This window comes from Ambystoma mexicanum, chromosome 10 (genome assembly GCF_040938575.1).
Source record: "Ambystoma mexicanum isolate Mex_15411 chromosome 10, UKY_AmexF1_1, whole genome shotgun sequence".
Lineage (NCBI taxonomy): Eukaryota > Metazoa > Chordata > Amphibia > Caudata > Ambystomatidae > Ambystoma > Ambystoma mexicanum.
In genome coordinates, this window is record NC_090932.1 from 1,561,244,021 (window position 1) to 1,561,259,812 (window position 15,792).

Genomic DNA, 15,792 nt, shown 5'->3' on the forward strand with positions numbered 1-15,792 from the left:
AATGTGAAAAATAACTATCATAAGCAGCCTGGCGACATTCAGATAGTGCAAGTGCATGATCAAAAAAGAGGAGGGGAGGAGCAGGAGGGGGGAGGTGAAACAGAACAAGCAGCTACATTACTATGCCTGACGGCAATTGAGGTAGTGCCGGAATATAACAGGGGGAATGGGGTTTGGGAGGAGGGGACAGGGGAGTAGGAGAAGAACAAGACAAGCGATTAGCATACTAGGCCTGATGACATTTCAGTATAGTGCTGGGGTGGAGGGGAAGGAGAGAACACGGGAGGGGGGAGACAAACAGAAACACTATCATACAGATCAGGTGACATGGTAAAGTGATGGAGACAAAGGGGGGCAACATCACCATCAAAGACGCAAGAAGGGGGGCACAGAATGGGGAGGGGGCATAAAACAATACAGGGGACCGGAATGGGGCACACAAACCCATTTTGGGGGTAAAGAGGGCAAGGGGATCACACAACCATCATGGGCAAGGGGGTAAGGGGATCACACACAACCGTCACGGGGCAAGGGGGGCAAGGGGAACACCTACAACCATCGTGGGGGCAAGGGGGAGCAAGGGGAACACACACAACCATCACAGGGGCAAGCAGAACACACACAACCTTCAGGGGGAAAGGGGGAAGGGGAACACACAACCTTCCAGGGGCAAGGGGAGCAAGGGGAACACTCACAACCTTCCAGGGGCAAGAGGGGGCAAGAGGAACACACAACCTTCAGGGGGAAAGGGGGGAAGGGAGGAAGGGAAACACGCAACCTTCAGGGGGCAAGGGGAACACACACAACCATCGCAGGGGGGTCAAGCAGAACACACCCAACCATTGCGGGGGCAAGGGGAACACACACAACCATCTTGGGGGTAAGGGGGCAAGGGGAACACAGCGGCACAGCATACCGGAGTGGACAGGGGAAGACGGGGCCTTAGGATCGGGTCTTGTGAGGAGGCCCGGCCAAGCCTGCCAACCTCCTGATAGGCCGAGATGTAGAAGGCCACGGCCAATCCTGGGCCCCCTGCAGCACCAGCCTGAGCACTCCAGTGCTCAACAAATGGCACAGCCATCTTGGCATGGCTAAACAGCAAAGATCGAATAGGAGCGCACAGACATTTCGTTATGGAACGGAGCATTGATAAGGCTTGAAGTACAAATTGTCATGAAGGGTGATGTTTAAGCCTATCATTTGAAAAAGTACCTTAGATTCCAAGCGAAAGGCAATCAGTGCACCGCTCGCTGCTTCCCGGGGGGGGCGAGGGCTGCGAAACCATGATGTATGTGCACCCAGTGCACTGAGGGGCTTCAGGAGGTGGCAGAGGTCAGCATCTGGAGCCGCTCCGGCAGACAAAACACTGCAGAGTGATTGGAGAGACCCCACTCAGGTGTTACAGTTGTGACACCCACTTCATGGTGGTGACCCGACTCCATGTGACATGGAAAAAACATGCAACGTACATCTGATAGAGGAGGTGGGTGCACCCTACTCTCGGGGAAGCCAAGAAGACTTAGAAACCACCCTTCCCCACTGATCACTAGCAATGTAAACCGCAACGGTTTCATGTGATATTCCCTAGAAAAAGTCACCAAGTAGGTGACTTATTTTTCCTGACCCCTAAAATGCTCTCCCCAAATATTCTAGGAGGGATATAATTTTATATGATAAGCTCCAACCCTACAATATTTGGGGAAAGTGTAGATTTTACTGAGGGTGCATTGTTTGGGAAATGTCGCCCTCTGGGGGCCACTTCCCATGCGACTTTATCACTGGACACCACTGCAACATGTCAGAAAAGAAAACGCAGACACTGTGCAGCTGAAGCCTTGGGGGATGTGATTTACAGAGACCAACAGACATTCACAGAAGTACTTCTAGTTTGACTCCTTATAGCCAAAAGATGAACTGCAGGGCGTGACGTTTGCAATGCACCCGTTTTATTGCTTCTTTTGAAAGTATGTCCTCATCAATTCCCAAAACGTCAACCCAGCCAGCCAAACAAACAAACAAGCGTTTGAGAACTGGCACGCCCCTTTCTCAAGGCATTCTGGGTAAAGTTATCGTGATTAGCCATAACCTGCACATTTAAACAAACTGTTAGCAGTGAAATCTAGTGGAAACCGATATCCCAGCTTGCTAGAACATTTCAAATTAAATAAAATCTAGCAATTGATCTTTATCCTTCTAATGTAACATAAATAGGTATAAAACAATGGCTTTGTGGTTGACACTATTCTTTCTAAAAATGTTCTTCGATACAATAATATTGATGTAAAAATGTTTTGATTATAAATGTGCAGCAATGTTTGTTTTCCCCCCCTCAAAATGCTGTTATACTAGCATAACAATTCACATTCAAGTTTATAATCCGATCACCAATAAATAAAGCAGCTGCTCCCTCTGCTGTCAGTCAAAAGAATTACAATTCACCATCAATAATATCGGCGGTTTGATAAAAATAAAAAGCAAGACTATTATCATTAGAATTGGTTATTTATAACGCGCGTACTACTGAAGAGGTGTCTAAGCGCGGATCGGGATTCGAACCTCTGGTGCTGTGCATCGTCTTGCTTCCAAGACACACGTTGCCACTGAGCTATCCTTCTCCCTGTGGTTGGACACTAGAATGAGTCATGTCAGCCAAGCAGGAATCGCTGGAAGTACTTTTTCTGCTGTCACACTGCAGTTAGAACGTTTTGTTCTTGCTATTTCCCCAAACCCACCATACTATTGATGGCAAAGGGTAAACATGCACCAATGCTTCGGTCTCAAGGAGGACAACCCACATTAAACAGGATATCCCCTTTGAGGGTGCAACGCGTATATGGTTGTATCCTTGAGAGTAGTCACTCTTGGGTTAATAAAGTTATGCATATAGCACTGCCCTATAAAACGAAGACAATCTTCTGGAGCAAAAAGTAAGCTTCCCAGCTACTTTGCATACCACAATGCATTGCTGCGTGTCTCTGATCTCGAGTCGAGTTTCCTGTGATGGCTACTAGGCACTGAGCATGGGGGGCTCTTTAGCTCAAATGGCCTACTCTACTAAAAAATTACAATAAAGCCGATTACCCTGCGATGCAAGGAATGCATGTCTTTTGCTAAAGCTGTGGGTATAGCGTGCGCCATAGGCTCCCAAACTGAAAAATCCACTCGCATTTTCAATTATCATTTCCATTGGCGATTGTTTTAGGAGCCTGGAGGGCCGCACACAGTGGGACTGTGGAAGTCAGGTTTGTAGAAGGCATTTGGGCCTGTGCCCAATGACCTGTAATGGAAATCTAAAGCGTAAAACCCTTGCCCATTAGATTATGTCACAGCATTTCACCCATTTCTATGGCGGAGAGGAGGCGCCTATGGTAAATTACTCAGTGCTCAAGTCGAGGGTACACGCAGGGGGGCGGAGTCCACCCACTTCTTTCAGAGGGTGGACTCAGTTCCCCCCAGCTAAAATGATAAACAGTAAATGTCCTCTTTGAATTTATGCATTAAAGACAACCACAGGATTGAACCACGGTGATCAGGTTTGTAGGCTGGACACTTCACCACTGCATTATATAACCTGATGAAAAATAACAAACAACTAAAGATAAAAGGTCTCATTTCCGTACTGCAATTCCCAGGGAAAACACTTGTTTTGGTTCTTGGAGTTTAAAACATGCACATTGTTTAACGTTTTCAAAAACACTATTAGAATAAAAAATTCTCTTTGGGCTTTGTGTGTGCGTTGTTTTTATGAAAGGCGAATGACATTCGTCTTGTGCAATTTGGGTGGTTATGCAAAGCAAATGTAATGACGTGTGCACATTTCACTTTGATATGCTAATTTCTGGAGACATCGCATCCCATTGCATTTGTTGACGTGTCCCCCCACTTTCATTTTTAGGACTTGACCCCCGATTACGATTCTGCCCGCCCTTCCTCCTCTCCATACAAATACTCCAGCATTTGCGACAGCATGGATTTTCATGCAGGCGCAAATGCTGTTGTTCTTGTGGAATCCACCAGCTTTTTACACCAGAAAAAAGCAGTCGGACTCTATTGTAAAAGCTGCCTGCCATGCGTAACGGCAGGTGGCATTTACTCATTTCTCATAGCAGCACCTGTTTGCACTCCACTTTTGCACTACGCTGTGCAAAAGTGGAAAATTACGTTGAGGGGACCGGTTTACTCAAAAGTGTAAATGTAACAGGTTTGGGTGACCACATCCTCAAGACAATAAAACGAGACGGCCAACAACATAAAATAACTACCACACTAGGCCCCTTTACCTGACACCGCCCCCTTCCATCCCACAGTATTTGCATACACATTGTGTAGTTTTGACTGTTGATGTAAGCACATAAATAACAAAGGGGCTGTTTTGGGTTGGAGGCCATCGTCAGATCGCAAAATTCTGAAAATATAATGATGTCTAGTTAATTTATAATTGTTGGTGATTAAAAAAATCAGTACAATCAAAGAAGCTCCCGGGATGGTGCGTGGGCCCAATTCTGGGACAATCATCAAAACCCAGAGGCCTGGTCACCCTGCAACAGGTGCCCTCTGCATATTTTATGAGGAACTTGAAAATGAGCTCCATAGAATTGCGAATGCTACACGTGACCAAAAGAGGTTTTCGGGCAGCCCCGAAGGTGAAGTGCTCAAACCTTGACCTGCCTGATTGTGAAGCCAATAAACCTCACTGGGAACTTTGGTCAGTTTAGGCTCTGCGCACTTGCCACCTGGTCACCCTCTGCACTCGGGCCTAGGCTCCTGCATGTCCAGTTGCCCTTGCACTGCCTCCAGGCTCCCCAGCACTTAAGGGTCTGTATCTGCAACCCTACAGTCCCTTCTCTCTGCACTTCTGAGCTGCCCGCTGGCTGCACTTGTGAGTTAACTGCACTTCCCCTTCCCCCCCCCCCTCTGGCACTTCTCCTCTTCCGCGCACTTGGGCGATCTGAATGACACAAGGCTTAGTAAGATCGTTATTTTGTCCTCCCTTGTTTCTCCCTCCTTGTCTTGTCGCGCCTAGAAACACTTGTGTACAGGCGCGTTATAAATGCCATATCATATCAATATACCATAAGAGCATATTACAATATCTCCCTGGAGGCGCGGAGCGCCGCAGAGTTCGCTGCTGATTTGCTGCAGTCTTGGGCAGTCTGGAGCAGGAGAGAGTAAGACGCCTGGCAATCTCTTGAGTGTGATTGAGCAGAAAAGAACAGGTTAGATAAACAACTGCCCGTGTAAGTAAATATTCTTGACCGTTTGCCGCATCTCTGTGAAACTGCTCTATTGTCGAAGCTTCAGAGTGGTAAGTTTAATGATTGCTAACAAGGGCCCGTTGGCTCTCAAAGCCCATGAGGAGAGGGAGGGGCTGAGCGGTGGCAATGAGGTATGCACGATACTCAACGTCGCTAAAGAAAGCAAACAGAACTCTGGATTTGGGAACAGTTACCTTTGACGAAACCCACAATGGAGTTTTGGTGAGGCAAGAGTAACACACATGAGTGAACTGAACTCGTGCTCAACCAATAACACATGCCCTGTCTCTGCTCGGAAGTACTTGGGAATAACCACATACCTCGAGGCGTGTGCTTGGAGAATCCCTCACACCACTCGCCAAACAGCCCACTAAGTATGTAAAAAAAATGCAGAAGATGACGTTGATTTCTGAAAAATGCACTTAACTTTTGATAATGACAACATACCGGTAACGTTTACGGAGGCTGAAGCTGATACACAGGAACCTGCACGAGCCTCTGTAATTGTGGGTAAGGACCGGCAAGGATTACTGAGTCCCACTACCTTCAATCACAAAAACATTAGCGTGCTGGACCACTCTTTTGAGCAACTCTGCAATGACATGAATGGAATCATGGAACAAAACCATCGCACAGGACACAAAGGGGACTGAGGGGGGGCGTGGCTTGGAAGCCATGTGAAAGGACGTGCCTGTACGGGAGCTCCCGCTGATCCGTACATAATCCGACTGATACCGCGCAAGGACCGCTGTGATTTGGCGAAAATTGGAAGACTGTGTACATGAAGTCCGGCTGCACGCGAGGACACATTTTTATATGGGTTCGTAGTGCGCACGGATACTTAAGAGCCGAATGAAGCACTGGCGTCCAGACCTCGACGGATGACAAAATGGCCGCCGCCGCTTGACGAGGGGACAAAGGAGCGGTAGATTGGGACCACAACATACGTGCGCCCTCTCAGCGGTACGAAGGGGGCAGCGCGACCCTGCCCATCTGGGGCGAGCGCCGGACAACAGCGGTGCCTGAGACTGCTGGGCGAGCTGAGACTCTCAACAGAGTCGTGGTGTATGGGCACAGTGCCTCCCTGGCTTGGACCGGAGCGCGACCGGAGGGACGCTCCTGACTGGAGATATGTCGAACAAGCCTCTGAGGGCGAAGAATAAACAGCCCACGCTCGACGAATACGCCAAGGCGTCGCCCGGCCTGGAGGGTGCCAGGAGCAAGGATAAGGCTCAGACCAAGGAGATGGCCGCCGGTGGTGCGAACCAGGAGGTTCTCGCTGCGATCGCGGATCTGAAGGCAACGTGGGAGACCAGGCTCCAACTTGCTGTGGCCGAATTGAAAACCGCGTTGGAACTACAGGTTGGGGCGGTGCAGGAGGACGTGAACCTCCTGAGGCAGGATGTGCGAGCCCTGGCTGAGCGCACGGAAACTTTGGAAAAGGAGATGGGCCCTACTGTAGTTGACTGCACTGCACATAAGCGCGATATCCATGCCCTGGTGCAGCGGGTGGGCAACTTGGAAAGTAGGGCTGAAGAGGCGGAAGGACGTGCCCGGAGAAACAACGTTCGCATCGTGGGCCTGCCGGAGGAGGCTGAAGGCCAGAATCCCACAGAGTTTATTGAGAACTTGCTGCTGCAGGAGATCACTGGGGGAGCCCTGTCGCAGGGGTTTGCGGTGGAGAGGGCGCACAGGGCCTTGAGTAGAAGACCACCGCCGGGGAACCCACCTAGGCCTGTGATCGCCAAGATCCTCAATTATCGGGATCGGGAAAGGATCCTTGAGCACTTTCGTAAGGGGGGCACCATACGGCGAGGAGAGGCGACCATTACTGCTTACCCCGATTACACCTTGCAAGTGCAGCAGAGTCGCATGAACTTTGGGGCGGTCAAGAGGCGATTGCGGGCAGCAGGGTACAAGTATATGTTGCTTTACCCGGCCAGATTGAAGGTTTTCTTCAGGACTAAGATGCTGTTCTTTGACACTCCGGAGGAGGCCATGGAATGGCTCGATGCACAAAACTGTCCTCAGGAGCCAGATGAGCGGACGGCGGATGGAACGGGAAGAGATAAGTGATGCTGCGGGCCCGGTTGGGCTATGAACATTGGGACTGGAATATAGTCGTATGACTCTGTTTGGTAGTGTATGCGTTAGGACTTTGAAACATGGTCCGTGTGCGCGGATACGGAAGTGCGGGAGGGGAGCCTCCGGGGGCTGGTCTTTGTACCCCAGTTTGAGTTTAGTTTAGTCACTGTGTGTGGGGCGACACCCTGTCGGGTTCTCTACTTGGGTTCCAGAGAGAACCGAACACAGGGATGCCTGAGATCCAGGGATGGAGCTGGGCAGTTGGTTGGGTTAAGGGGGTTAGGGGGGTGGGGTGGGTCAGTTTTTATATGAGCCTGGGAGAGAAACTGGGGATGGGGGCCCTTGCGGTAGGGGGGAGGCGAGTGGTCCTGGGAGAGGGATGGGAGCTACTGATGCGTCATGGGGGACCTTAGGATACTAACGTGGAACGTTAGAGGTCTTAACAGCTACCTTAAGCGTAACAAGGTCATGTTGTACCTAAAAAGACAAAGGATAGACATCGCCTTGTTACAGGAGACACATCCGACACGGGATAAGCTGGAACTGGTGGGGAGAAAGTGGAGAGTGACTGTAGTTGGATCCACATATTCTGCCTATGCTAGAGGTGTGCTGATTTGGGTTGCACCACATGTCCCGTTTAAGCTACTTGGGGAGGTTGTGGAGTCTGATGGGAGGCTGGTCATGGTAAGGGGGCTTGTGGAAAATAAAGTAGTGTGCGTTATAAATACCTATGCCCCCAACTGTGACACGGCGACATACTTCAGGACACTGACCACTAGACTGGGTGAGGGGATGGGGGGTCCTGTGATTTGGGGAGCGGACTTTAATTGTGTACTAGACCCCAAGGAGGACAGGTCAGACGACAGGGTGGACAGGCCCAGCCCGGCGGCTAGGGTACTGCAGGCGCTGCTGGTAGACCTTGGCCTGGCAGACGTGTGGAGGACGAGACACCCTGGCGTGAGGCAATATTCACATTACTCGGCCCCGCACCAGTTACACACAAGGCTGGATTACTTTTTCGCCACTCCGGACATTGTCGCGGAGTGTGACCAGATAGACTACAGGGCGAGAGTCCTTTCGGACCACTCGCCCCTGGTCATGCGTTGGCAGCTTTGTGCCCCACGTGCGCGTATTCCAACATGGCGCCTCAGGGCGGAAGCGCTCAGGGATCCAGTCTTCAGAGAGGAAGTGAGGGAGGAGATTGTTGCTTATTTTGAAACGAACACAGGCAGCGTCAAGTCGGCTGGTACTTTGTGGGAGGCCTTTAAGGTTGTAATGAGGGGGGTTGCCATTGCTAAATCCAAAGGATTAATGGGAGGAGTCCTGGCAGATCTGCGTAGAGCCGAGACTGATTTGGAGAGAGAGCTGGGGGAGGGGGGGACGGACATGGAGGAGGTAATTAAACTGCAACAGAGGTGCGCAGAACATTGGGACAGGCTTTGTAACCTGAATTACAGGAAGTACATTGAGAGGTTGCATGCCGGGGGAGACAAGACGGGCAGACTTCTTGCTTGGCTGTATAAGAGCGAGACCCCAAGATCCCCGATCCGATCAGTTATCACTGAAAAGGGAGTGGAGCAGAACACCCAGGAAGGGGTGAATGGAGCATTCGCAGAATATTATCAAGCATTATATGAGGATCGAGAGGGGGGAAGCCGGGAGGATATAGAGGTAGTACTTGAAGACATAGGCCTGCCCAAGATAAGTGACGAAGAGCGAGAGGAGATGGATGCTAAGATCACTCTGGATGAGCTGCAGGAGATTGTGCGGCAGCTGCCCACTTGTAAGGCCCCAGGTGCAGACGGGTTCCCCAGTGAATTTTATAAAGCGTATGGGGAGGAGGTACTCCCGCCCATGCTGGAGATGTTTAACGAAGCGTTCGAGGTGGGGCGGCTGCCGGAATCACTCAGGGAGGCGATTATAGTACCGCTCCCCAAACCCAACAAACCGGGGCATGACTGTGGCTCCTACCGGCCCCTGTCGATGTTGAACCAGGACAGCAAGATCCTGACAGCGGTCCTGGCGGCCAGAATGCGGAGGGTAATAGGCAAGCTGATCCATCCTGACCAGACGGGCTATGTCCCGAACAGGAATATTACCCACAATCACAGGCGCCTTCACAGGGTGGTGGAAAAGGGGGGCAGTGATGACAGCGAAATGGCAATTGTGGCGCTGGACGCGGTTAAAGCGTTCGACTCCGTCCGATGGCCATGGCTCCTGGCGGCTTTGGGGCAGTTCGGACTGGGACCATGCTACATGAGGTGGGCCGAGCTATTATATAGTGCGCCTCTGGCTAGGGTCCGTACGGGTGCAGTAGTGTCAGACAGATGGCAGTTAGGCAGAGGTACCAGGCAGGGATGTCCTTGGTCCCCAATGTTGTACATACTGGCCATCGAACCCTTAGCAGTTTACCTCCGGCAGCAGTATGATCCGGTGGGCATAGAGGTGGGAGGAGAGTGCCATCTTATATCCCTGTATTCAGACGATATGCTGTTATACCTGAAACACCCGGAAGAGAACTTGCAGTATATCTTGGAGGTATTGGAGAGGTACGCCTGGTTGTCCGGCATAGCGGTTAACCCTCAGAAATCCGTATTATTCCCGCTGGGCAGTTATGTGGGGATACCGGCGGAGAGGTTGCCGGTGCTGCGGATTCCGTGGGCAACGAGCTCCTTCCGGTACTTGGGCATTGACGTGTATCACACGACTGAGGAAGAACACAAGTATAATACTGAACTAGCTGTGGGAAAGATTGAGAGGTGCATGAGGTTCTGGGAAAGATTGCCTTTAGCAATGATGGGTCGCGGAGCTATGCTTAAAATGGTGGTGTTGCCCAGGCTCCTGCATTACTTTAATGACATCCCGTATATGATACCTAGGAAGTTTTTCGCCAGGTTGCATAGCGTGTGTAGGAATTTCCTGTGGCACGGCACGCGCAACAGGGTCGCATTATGGAAATTGCAGAACTCTTACGAGAAAGGTGGCGTGAAGCTGCCGAACTTTGAGGCCTATTATATCGCGGCGCAACTGCAATATGTGGCCAGGTGGCTTTCAGATGAAGAGACCCCCGAACATAGGCTGCTAGGGAAAGACTGTTCCCCCTTCTATCTGCGGGAGGTGATTTGGGTGACTGGCTCATGGATGAGAGAGCGTCCTAAGATGCTGGCCCTTGGCAGGAACATATGGCAGCGTGCCTGTCGGATGATGGGTGACCCCGCGCCGTGTATGTCGCAGTTCCCTCTGATCGCCCTGGCAAAGGAGGACGGGCAGCTGAGAACTATTATCCGGACGTATTGGGAGTCAGTGGGATTGATTACAATGGGCGACATCTGGCAGGAGGGGACCCTGATGGAGTTCGATGAACTGGAGGCAGGGTCGGGACTACACAGGGGTCAATATGTAACATATCACAGGGTGGTCCGGGAGGTCCGGAGCACGTGGCCCGAAACTACTTTGGCCGATGAACCGGATGCCACGCTGGAGACGATGTATGACGCATCAGAGGGCGGACACGAGGTCTCTAGGTTGTACGAGATGTTGATGACAAAGGTTGGGAAGGATTTAGGGCACCTGAGACTGGAGTGGGATGCAGAGGTGGGGGCCCCGATGTCGGATGGGATGTGGGAGCGCGCCCTTGGGTACCATAAAAAGGTATCGAGGAACGCCAGGTTCAAGCAGATACAGCTCTATATTACGCACCGGGCATATATGACCCCCCTTAGAATTTCCAAATTCCTAGGTAGTGGGCGCCAGTCGTGCCCCAAGTGTAACGAAGAGAATGCGGACATGATACATATGTTCTGGGCGTGCCCAGTGATTGCAACTTACTGGGGTGAAGTGGCGCAGAGGCTGGCAGGAAGGGGTATCACACTTAAGGTGGATTCGGCGTGGGCCTGTCTGCTGGGAGGGTATCCCAGGGCACGTAAGCTTCGACATGTTGATAAACTTAAAGATCTGGCCTATGTGCTTGCCAAACGTGGGATAGCCATGGAGTGGAAGAAATGTCACAAGCCGCGAGTGGAGGTCTGGTGGCGGGATCTCCAAAAATGGGCGGATGCTGAAACGACAGCGTGGCAAGATGGCAGTATGGCAGGCGATGGGGAAGAAATAGGCTCTCTCATGGCATGGAAGTTGTTGTTAGCTGAGCTGTTTGGTGCGGGATCGGCCTCGGCTGGACTTGAGAGCGATGAGGCCCCACCGCACGGAACGGACACTGATGGCGAACACTCTACAGGCTCATAGGGGGGAGGGATGGGGATTGCAGTGCCTTACTTTTTGTTCGTTTGGTTTTGTTGTTTGAAGTGTTTTATTTATGTTTCGTTGTAATGTTGTTTGGTTGAGATAAAATAAAAATATATTTAAAAAAAAAAAAAGGGGACTGAGGACTTATTTCAGAAGCCGTAACAGATGGTCTTGATTTGGTACATGGCTGTCAAACTCCGTGCCAACCTCCATCCCTTCCTCCTCACCTGGTTCCTCACTGAGGCTTTCTTCTTCTGTATCCCTCTTCTTCCTTCTGGGATTCTTTGATTTGATGTCTTTCTTCCGTTCTCTCCTTTGCAGCAAATAAGGTCTGTCTCCTCGGGACACCACACTGTCGGTAGGGAAATGAACCCCAACTGTGTGGCCTCCCCCGGAGCCAGCCCCGAATGCAGGGAAAAGCCTCCTGGCTGCAATCCTCAAGGAGATGTTGTGGTAGAGGAAGTTGAAGATGGTGAGAACAGTCAATCAGTTTGTTTGACTATAGTACCCAGAAATCCGGGGTTCCATAATGAAGCAGCTTCAGATGGAATGCAGCTCCGTGTGATGGATGATACTTCGCCAGGAAGTAAAAATGCGAGGACAGAACGGTCTGGCAAAACAAGGAGCCGTCTTTGTCGAGGATCGTGGATCAAATGAGCAACAGGTAAACAAAAGGAAGAACGTTAGGAGAGTCCCAGCAAGGTAAGTAATGAAAAAGGCAGCGGCAGGGGTAAACGTGTCAGAATAAAACAAGCAGACAGGAAAAGCAAAGGGAAAGAAAGGAGCGGCGAGCCGCGATAGTCTAGGAGGAAACGAAGCACAGAAGAAGCGGCAGCAGAGGTTTCCTAAACAGATCGAAAACCGAAGCAAAAGCGAAAAAGGCACAGAAAGAAAACACAAGGAAAAAATGAGCGCACAATGGAGAGCAAGAGAGAGCGTCCTGCACGGAAGGATCCGAGGTGCAACGCACCGGCGAGCAGGCTGAGTTGCTGTAAATGCCTGGCGGCGGCCATGTTGGAAAGAACAACTAGACCGTGCATGCAGCAGCGGTCTAAAACGTAAAGGAACATCCTAATGGCGACCCCACCGATTCCAAACCTTCCAGGAAGGCATGACAGTATACCCCCTTCTCATCGGAGGGCCACCTGGCTTTCCCGGGTGTAGTCTGTGAAACTGCCGAATGAGAAGAGGGGCATGTATGTTTCTTCTTGGTTCCCAAGTACGTTCTGGTTCGGAGTATCCCTTCCATTGTACCAGGTATAGCAGTCTCCCTTTCCTATATCGGGAATCCACAAGACGAGAGACCTCATATTCCTCTTCATCGGAAGGCGTTGAGGCTTCAGGCTTCGGTATTTTCCTAAGGTAGGGGTCTGGTTTGTATTCCTTTAACAGAGAGGTGTGAAATACTAGGTGGATCTTCCTCATGCTGATAGGAAAGCGAAGACGAAAGGCCACAAGGTTGATCTGAGCTTGAATAGGGAATGGACCAATATATCGAGGTGAGAATTTTCCTTTCTTGATCCACCTAGGCAGGAACCTAGTTGACAGCCAAACCCATGTATTAGTAGTCCAAGAAGGATTTGGTAGTTTACTTGCGTCGGCTGTCTTCTTGTAACCCTTCCGACTCTCCTCTAGAGATGCTTTGGCTAGCTTGTGAGTCTCCTTAATGGTGTCCATTAGCTGCTTGATGGATGACACCTTGGTAAATGAGGTAAGTTGTAGAGGAAGGCGACGTGGATGATAACCATAAGTGCACAGGAATGGGCTCATCTTGATTGCTGTATGTAAGGAGTTGTTATATGTGAACTCAGCCATATGTAGATATAGGCTCCAGTCTTCCTGTTTGTGACTACAGAAACATCGCAAGTATTGTTCAAGTGTCGCATTGAGCCTTTCTGTCTGGCCATTACTTTGTGGGTGATACCCAGAGGACAGGGCGCGTCGGATGCCCATTTGTTGACATCGGGAAGACCAAAAGGTGGAGGTGAATTGGGATCCACGGTCAGATACAATGGTAGTAGGAAGGCCATGCAATCTGACTATATCCCTAAGGAAGGCTGAAGCTGTCTGAAGGGCCAACGGAAGACCGGGAAGAGGTGAAAAGTGGGCCAGTTTGGAAAAGGTGTCTACCGTTACCATAATGGCCGTATTTCCCTCAGATTTGGGAAGGTCAACAATAAAATCCATAGAGAGGTGAGACCAGGGTTGGGATGGAAGAGATTCTTGTTATAACAGTCCTAGTGGTCGGGTGGTGGAATGTTTACCTATAGCACATATTGGGCAGGTGGAGACAAACAGCCACGTCCTGGCACATGTTTGGCCACCAGAAGTAGCATGAGAGGAGTTCGGGTGTCGCCTTTTGTCCTTTATGTCCTGCTAAAGGTAGATCGTGACACCATGCCAAGGCTTGATCTTGAAGTTCCTTCGTCGGGAGATATAAGGCATGTTCCTTTAGATAGAGGCCATCCTTAAATTGAAGAGAAGTCTCCGAAGCAGGAGGCAAAACCTCAGGAACAGAGAACTCCTTAACCTCTTGGAGAAAGGTGTTGACCACAGAAATGATCTTCTTGCCTGCAAGTAACTTCTCACCTCTTGGGAGGGCTTTGAGCTCTTACAGGTGGTTGCGAGACAGAGAATCTGCCAAGGTATTCTTCTTGCCAGGTATGTAGGTGAGTATGAAATCAAACTGGGAGAAATAATACGACCAACAAGCATGCCGAGGATTCCGGCACTCCATCTGTTGGAGAACCTGTAGATTGCGATGATCCGTTCTGACTGAGAATTTGTGGAGTGCCCCTTGTAGTAAATGTCGGCATTCTTCGCAGGCCTGGCGTATGGCCAGCAATTCCTTCTGAATTACAGAGTAATTGAGTTCACTGGGGTTGAGTGTTCTCGATATGTAGGCTATAGGATGCTCTAGTCCATCACTCCCTTCCTGGAGAAGTACAGCATCTATAGCCCTATCAGAGGCGTCGGTCTCTATGGTGAAAGGGAGGCTTTGGTCAGGTTGCCGTAGAATGGGGGCCGTTGTGAAGTCTCGTTTGAGAGAAATGAATGCGTGACCCCAATTAAACGGTACACCCTTTTTGAGCAAGGTAGTTAATGGTAAGACCTTGTCCGAGAAGTCTTTTATGAACCGTCGGTAGAAATTTGATAGTCCAAGAAAACGTTGGATATCCTTCACTGTTTTAGGGGTAGGCCATCTAACTATGGACTTGATCTTTTCGAGATCCATCTGAATCCCCTTAACGGATAAGATATAACCCAGATATGTTGTAGATGGAACTTCAAACAAGCATTTCTCCGGTTTGGCATACAGATGGTTTCGTTGTAGGCGATTCAAGACTTCATGAACATGTCTTCGATGTTCAGTGATGGAGGAGCAATATACCAGAATGTCATCCAGATAGACCACTACACTTACAAACAATAGATCTGCAAATAACTTGTCCATAAATCTCTGGAACACATCAGGGGCGTTGACTGGTCCAAAAGGCATCACGGTATATTCAAAGTGGCCTAGGGGGGTCCGGAATGCCATCTTCCATTTGTCGTCTGATCTTATTCGCAACAAATGGTAAGCCCCTCTAAGATCCAATTTGGTGAATGTAGATGCCCCTTGTACTGCCTCCAGGATATCCTTGATCAATGGCATGGGATATCTATCCTTGATGGTGTGTTGATTTAAGCCACGATAGTCTATACAGGGTCGGAGCTCTGTAGTTCCTTTCTTTGGGATAAAAAAAAAAAGAGAGGCTCTTGCGGGTGATCTGGATTCTCTAATCAACCCATGCTTTAGGTTGGTCTCCAGGTAATCCTTAAGGGCCTGTCGCTCAGGGATGGACAGGGGATACATTCTGCCAAATGGGATGGAGGCCCCCAGTGTGTTTTCTATGGCACAGTCTTCTGTTCTGTGAGGAGGAAGGAGGTGATTTGTCTTGGACTCAAAAACTTCCAGGAACTCCTGGTATTGTTTAGGTATCAAGCCAATGACTACTGAAGAAAGACTTTGAGTTCCTTCTGATGGTGGGTTAAGCAATTCTCATGACAATAGGAGGAATCAAAAGTCACAGTATTTGTTGACCAATCAATGGAGGGATTATGGTGTCGCAACCATGGCATTCCCAGAATGATGGGCAAATGGGCTGCCTTAATGAGGTCAAAAACTATATTCTCTAAATGCTGGAAGATTGTGGCGAAAAGAGGATGA

General features: G+C 49.9%; 1 protein-coding gene across 4 annotated transcripts in view; it reads right to left on the minus strand.

Annotated features, from left to right (window-relative positions):
• The window catches only part of LOC138492584 (E3 SUMO-protein ligase ZBED1-like), a 417,476-nt gene that overhangs the window by 230,074 nt on the left and 171,610 nt on the right, over nucleotides 1-15,792 (minus strand). The gene's annotated exons all lie outside the window — the stretch shown is intronic.